This window comes from Lissotriton vulgaris, unplaced genomic scaffold, assembly GCF_964263255.1.
Source record: "Lissotriton vulgaris unplaced genomic scaffold, aLisVul1.2 SCAFFOLD_778, whole genome shotgun sequence".
Lineage (NCBI taxonomy): Eukaryota > Metazoa > Chordata > Amphibia > Caudata > Salamandridae > Lissotriton > Lissotriton vulgaris.
Window position 1 is genome coordinate 526,834 of NW_028248858.1, and position 7,854 is coordinate 534,687.

Below are 7,854 nucleotides of genomic sequence, written 5' to 3' on the forward strand. Positions count from 1 at the left end.
GGAACAGTCCAGTCCGAACTACCAAGCCATGTCTGTCCCAGACCGGAATCAAGCATCCAAGGACCGGTTTCTGGCTATCAGCCTTCATCAGCCTGGATAGCTTGACTCCAGTGGTGTGGAGAGCCTGAGACTCACGTCTGAGTATACCCAGCACACTCGGGTGAAAATTGCAAAAAACACAGTTGATGGACAGAATGTAGAACAATGTCATACATTCACCCCAGTACAAGGATCTGGGCCTAAATCCATCGTTGTTTTGCACTCCACACCACCCTGGGTTAGACACTGGCTATATGCAAATCAGCTCTGACCCTGTGCCTCATGGGAACAGTCCAGTCCGAACTACCAAGCCATGTCTTTCCCAGACCGGAATCAAGCATCCAAGGACCGGTTTCTGGCTATCAGCCTTCATCAGCCTGGATAGCTTGACTCCAGTGGAGTGGAGAGCCTGGGACTCACGTCTGAGTATACCCAGCACACTCGGGGTGAAAATTGCAAAAAACACAGTTGATGGACAGAATGTAGAACGATGTCATACATTCACCCCAGTACAAGGATCTGGGCCTAAATCCATCGTTTTTTTGCACTCCACACCACCCTGGGTTAGACACTGGCTATATGCAAATCAGCTCTGACCCTGTGCCTCATGGGAACAGTCCAGTCCGAACTACCAAGCCATGTCTTTCCCAGACCGGAATCAAGCATCCAAGGACCAGTTTCTGGCTATCAGCCTTCATCAGCCTGGATAGCTTGACTCCAGTGGTGTGGAGAGCCTGGTACTCACGTCTGAGTATACCCAGCACACTCGGGGTGAAAATTGCAAAAAACACAGTTGATGGACAGAATGTAGAACAATGTCATACATTCACCCCAGTACAAGGATCTGGGCCTAAATCCATCGTTTTTTTGCACTCCACACCACCCTGGGTTAGACACTGGCTATATGCAAATCAGCTCTGACCCTGTGCCTCATGGGAACAGTCCAGTACGAACTACCAAGCCATGTCTTTCCCAGACCGGAATCAAGCATCCAAGGACCGGTTTCTGGCTATCAGCCTTCATCAGCCTGGATAGCTTGACTCCAGTGGTGTTGAGAGCCTGGGACTCACGTCTGAGTATACCCAGCACACTCGGGGTGGAAATTGCAAAAAACACAGTTGATGGACAGAATGTAGAACAATGTCATACATTTACCCCAGTACAAGGATCTGGGCCTAAATCCATCGTTTTTTTGCACTCCACAACACCCTGGGTTAGACACTGGCTATATGCAAATCAGCTCTGACCCTGTGCCTCATGGGAACAGTCCAGTCCGAACTACCAAGCCATGTCTTTCCCAGACCGGAATCAAGCATCCAAGGACCGGTTTCTGGCTATCAGCCTTCATCAGCCTGGATAGCTTGACTCCAGTGGTGTGGAGAGCCTGGGACTCACGTCTGAGTATACCCAGCACACTCGGGGTGAAAATTGCAAAAAACACAGTTGATGGACAGAATGTAGAACAATGTCATACATTCACCCCAGTACAAGGATCTGGGCCTAAATCCATCGTTTTTTTGCACTCCACACCACCCTGGGTTAGGCACTGGCTATATGCAAATCAGCTCTGACCCTGTGCCTCATGGGAACAGTCCAGTCCGAACTACCAAGCCATGTCTTTCCCAGACCGGAATCAAGCATCCAAGGACCGGTTTCTGGCTATCAGCCTTCATCAGCCTGGATAGCTTGACTCCAGTGGTGTGGAGAGCCTGGGACTCACGTCTGAGTATACCCAGGACACTCGGGGTAAAAATTGCAAAAAACACAGTTGATGGACAGAATGTAGAACAATGTCATACATTCACCCCAGTACAAGGATCTGGGCCTAAATCCATCGTTTTTTTGCACTCCACACCACCCTGGGTTAGACACTGGCTATATGCAAATCAGCTCTGACCCTGTGCCTCATGGGAACAGTCCAGTCCGAACTACCAAGCCATGTCTGTCCCAGACCGGAATCAAGCATCCAAGGACCGGTTTCTGGCTATCAGCCTTCATCAGCCTGGATAGCTTGACTCCAGTGGTGTGGAGAGCCTGAGACTCACGTCTGAGTATACCCAGCACACTCGGGTGAAAATTGCAAAAAACACAGTTGATGGACAGAATGTAGAACAATGTCATACATTCACCCCAGTACAAGGATCTGGGCCTAAATCCATCGTTGTTTTGCACTCCACACCACCCTGGGTTAGACACTGGCTATATGCAAATCAGCTCTGACCCTGTGCCTCATGGGAACAGTCCAGTCCGAACTACCAAGCCATGTCTTTCCCAGACCGGAATCAAGCATCCAAGGACCGGTTTCTGGCTATCAGCCTTCATCAGCCTGGATAGCTTGACTCCAGTGGAGTGGAGAGCCTGGGACTCACGTCTGAGTATACCCAGCACACTCGGGGTGAAAATTGCAAAAAACACAGTTGATGGACAGAATGTAGAACGATGTCATACATTCACCCCAGTACAAGGATCTGGGCCTAAATCCATCGTTTTTTTGCACTCCACACCACCCTGGGTTAGACACTGGCTATATGCAAATCAGCTCTGACCCTGTGCCTCATGGGAACAGTCCAGTCCGAACTACCAAGCCATGTCTTTCCCAGACCGGAATCAAGCATCCAAGGACCAGTTTCTGGCTATCAGCCTTCATCAGCCTGGATAGCTTGACTCCAGTGGTGTGGAGAGCCTGGTACTCACGTCTGAGTATACCCAGCACACTCGGGGTGAAAATTGCAAAAAACACAGTTGATGGACAGAATGTAGAACAATGTCATACATTCACCCCAGTACAAGGATCTGGGCCTAAATCCATCGTTTTTTTGCACTCCACACCACCCTGGGTTAGACACTGGCTATATGCAAATCAGCTCTGACCCTGTGCCTCATGGGAACAGTCCAGTACGAACTACCAAGCCATGTCTTTCCCAGACCGGAATCAAGCATCCAAGGACCGGTTTCTGGCTATCAGCCTTCATCAGCCTGGATAGCTTGACTCCAGTGGTGTGGAGAGCCTGGGACTCACGTCTGAGTATACCCAGCACACTCGGGTGAAAATTGCACAAAACACAGTTGATGGACAGAATGTAGAACAATGTCATACATTCACCCCAGTACAAGGATCTGGGCCTAAATCCATCGTTTTTTTGCACTCCACACCACCCTGGGTTAGACACTGGCTATATGCAAATCAGCCCTGACCCTGTGCCTCATGGGAACAGTCCAGTCCGAACTACCAAGCCATGTCTTTCCCAGACCGGAATCAAGCATCCAAGGACCGGTTTCTGGCTATCAGCCTTCATCAGCCTGGATAGCTTGACTCCAGTGGTGTGGAGAGCCTGGGACTCACGTCTGAGTATACCCAGCACACTCGGGGTGAAAATTGCAAAAAACACAGTTGATGGACAGAATGTAGAACAATGTCATACATTCACCCCAGTACAAGGATCTGGGCCTAAATCCATCGTTTTTTTGCACTCCACACCACCCTGGGTTAGACACTGGCTATATGAAAATCAGCTCTGACCCTGTGCCTCATGGGAACAGTCCAGTCCGAACTACCAAGCCATGTCTTTCCCAGACCGGAATCAAGCATCCAAGGACCGGTTTCTGGCTATCAGCCTTCATCAGCCTGGATAGCTTGACTCCAGTGGTGTGGAGAGCCTGGGACTCACGTCTGAGTATACCCAGCACACTCGGGGTAAAAATTGCAAAAAACACAGTTGATGGACAGAATGTAGAACAATGTCATACATTCACCCCAGTACAAGGATCTGGGCCTAAATCCATCGTTTTTTTGCACTCCACACCACCCTGGGTTAGACACTGGCTATATGCAAATCAGCTCTGACCCTGTGCCTCATGGGAACAGTCCAGTCCGAACTACCAAGCCATGTCTGTCCCAGACCGGAATCAAGCATCCAAGGACCGGTTTCTGGCTATCAGCCTTCATCAGCCTGGATAGCTTGACTCCAGTGGTGTGGAGAGCCTGAGACTCACGTCTGAGTATACCCAGCACACTCGGGTGAAAATTGCAAAAAACACAGTTGATGGACAGAATGTAGAACAATGTCATACATTCACCCCAGTACAAGGATCTGGGCCTAAATCCATCGTTTTTTTGCACTCCACACCACCCTGGGTTAGACACTGGCTATATGCAAATCAGCTCTGACCCTTTGCCTCATGGGAACAGTCCAGTCCGAACTACCAAGCCATGTCTTTCCCAGACCGGAATCAAGCATCCAAGGACCGGTTTCTGGCTATCAGCCTTCATCAGCCTGGATAGCTTGACTCCAGTGGTGTGGAGAGCCTGGGACTCACGTCTGAGTATACCCAGCACACTCGGGGTGAAAATTGCAAAAAACACAGTTGATGGACAGAATGTAGAACGATGTCATACATTCACCCCAGTACAAGGATCTGGGACTAAATCCATCGTTTTTTTGCACTCCACACCACCCTGGGTTAGACACTGGCTATATGCAAATCAGCTCTGACCCTGTGCCTCATGGAAACAGTCCAGTCCGAACTACCAAGCCATGTCTTTCCCAGACCGGAATCAAGCATCCAAGGACCGGTTTCTAGCTATCAGCCTTCATCAGCCTGGATAGCTTGACTCCAGTGGTGTGGAGAGCCTGGGACTCACGTCTGAGTATACCCAGCACACTCGGGGTAAAAATTGCAAAAAACACAGTTGATGGACAGAATGTAGAACAATGTCATACATTCACCCCAGTATAAGGATCTGGGCCTAAATCCATCGTTTTTGTGCACTCCACACCACCCTGGGTTAGACACTGACTATATGCAAATCAGCTCTGACCCTGTGCCTCATGGGAACAGTCCAGTCCAAACTACCAAGCCATGTCTTTCCCAGACCGGAATCAAGCATCCAAGGACCAGTTTCTGGCTATCAGCCTTCATCAGCCTGGATAGCTTGACTCCAGTGGTGTTGAGAGCCTGGGACTCACGTCTGAGTATACCCAGCACACTCGGGGTGGAAATTGCAAAAAACACAGTTGATGGACAGAATGTAGAACAATTTCATACATTCACCCCAGTACAAGGATCTGGGCCTAAATCCATCGTTTTTTTGCACTCCACACCACCCTGGGTTAGACACTGGCTATATGCAAATCAGCTCTGACCCTGTGCCTCATGGGAACAGTCCAGTCCGAACTACCAAGCCATGTCTTTCCTAGACCGGAATCAAGCATCCAAGGACCGGTTTCTGGCTATCAGCCTTCATCAGCCTGGATAGCTTGACTCCAGTGGTGTGGAGAGCCTGGGACTCACGTCTGAGTATACCCAGCACACTCGGGGTGAAAATTGCAAAAAACACAGTTGATGGACAGAATGTAGAACAATGTCATACATTCACCCCAGTACAAGGATCTGGGCCTAAATCCATCGTTTTTGTGCACTCCACACCACCCTGGGTTAGACACTGGCTATATGCAAATCAGCTCTGACCCTGTGCCTCATGGGAACAGTCCAGTCCGAACTACCAAGCCATGTCTTTCCCAGACCGGAATCAAGGATCCAAGACCGGTTTCTGGCTATCAGCCTTCATCAGCCTGGATAGCTTGACTCCAGTGGTGTGGAGAGCCTGGGACTCACGTCTGAGTATACACAGCACACTCGGGGTGAAAATTGCAAAAAACACAGTTGATGCACAGAATGTAGAACAATGTCATACATTCACCCCAGTACAAGGATCTGGGCCTAAATCCATCGTTTTTTTGCACTCCACACCACCCTGGGTTAGACACTGGCTATATGCAAATCAGCTCTGACCCTGTGCCTCATGGGAACAGTCCAGTCTGAACTACCAAGCCATGTCTTTCCCAGACCGGAATCAAGCATCCAAGTACCGGTTTCTGGCTATCAGCCTTCATCAGCCTGGATAGCTTGACTCCAGTGGTGTGGAGAGCCTGGGACTCACGTCTGAGTATACCCAGCACACTCCGGGTGAAAATTGCAAAAAACACAGTTGATGGACAGAATGTAGAACAATGTCATACATTCACCCCAGTACAAGGATCTGGGCCTAAATCCATCGTTTTTTTGCACTCCACACCACCCTGGGTTAGACACTGGCTATATGCAAATCAGCTCTGACCCTGTGCCTCATGGGAACAGTCCAGTCCGAACTACCAAGACATGTCTTTCCCAGACCGGAATCAAGCATCCAAGGACCGGTTTCTGGCTATCAGCCTTCATCAGCCTGGATAGCTTGACTCCAGTGGTGTGGAGAGCCTGGGACTCACGTCTGAGTATACCCAGCACACTCGGGGTGAAAATTGCAAAAAAACACAGTTGATGGACAGAATGTAGAACAATGTCATACATTCACCCCAGTACAAGGATCTGGGCCTAAATCCATCGTTTTTTTGCACTCCACACCACCCTGGGTTAGACACTGGCTATATGCAAATCAGCTCTGACCCTGTGCCTCATGGGAACAGTCCAGTCCGAACTACCAAGCCATGTCTTTCCCAGACCGGAATCAAGCATCCAAGGACCGGTTTCTGGCTATCAGCCTTCATCAGCCTGGATAGCTTGACTCCAGTGGTGTGGAGAGCCTGGGACTCACGTTTGAGTATACCCAGCACACTCGGGGTGAAAATTGCAAAAAAACACAGTTGATGGACAGAATGTAGAACAATGTCATACATTCACCCCAGTACAAGGATCTGGGCCTAAATCCATCGTTTTTTTGCCCTCCACACCACCCTGGGTTAGACACTGGCTATATGCAAATCAGATCTGACCCTGTGCCTCATGGGAACAGTCCAGTCCGAACTACCAAGCCATGTCTTTCCCAGACCGGAATCAAGCAGCCAAGGACCGGTTTCGGGCTATCAGCCTTCATCAGCCTGGATAGCTTGACTCCAGTGGTGTGGAGAGCCTGGGACTCACGTCTGAGTATACCCAGCACACTCGGGGTGAAAATTGCAAAAAACACAGTTGATGGACAGAATGTAGAACAATGTCATACATTCACCCCAGTACAAGGATCTGGGCCTAAATCCATCGTTTTTTTGCACTCCACACCACCCTGGGTTAGACACTGGCTATATGCAAATCAGCTCTGACCCTGTGCCTCATGGGAACAGTCCAGTCCGAACTACCAAGCCATGTCTTTCCCAGACCGGAATCAAGCATCCAAGGACCGGTTTCTGGCTATCAGCCTTCATCAGCCTGGATAGCTTGACTCCAGTGGTGTGGAGAGCCTGGGACTCACGTCTGAGTATACCCAGCACACTCGGGGTGAAAATTGAAAAAAACACAGTTGATGGACAGAATGTAGAACAATGTCATACATTCACCCCAGTACAAGGATCTGGGCCTAAATCCATCGTTTTTTTGCACTCCACACCACCCTGGGTTAGACACTGGCTATATGCAAATCAGCGCTGACCCTGTGCCTCATGGGAACAGTCCAGTCCAAACTACCAATCCATGTCTTTCCCAGACCGGAATCAAGCATCCAAGGACCTGTTTCTGGCTATCAGCCTTCATCAGCCTGGATAGCTTGACTCCAGTGGTGTGGAGAGCCTGGGACTCACGTCTGAGTATACCCAGCACACTCAGGGTGACAATTGCAAAAAACACAGTTGATGGACAGAATGTAGAACAATGTCATACATTCACCCCAGTACAAGGATCTGGGCCTAAATCCATTGTTTTTTTGCACTCCACACCACCCTGGGTTAGACACTGGCTATATGCAAATCAGCTCTGACCCTGTGCCTCATGGGAACAGTCCAGTCCGAACTACCAAGCCATGTCTTTCTGTCTGGATGCTTGATTCCG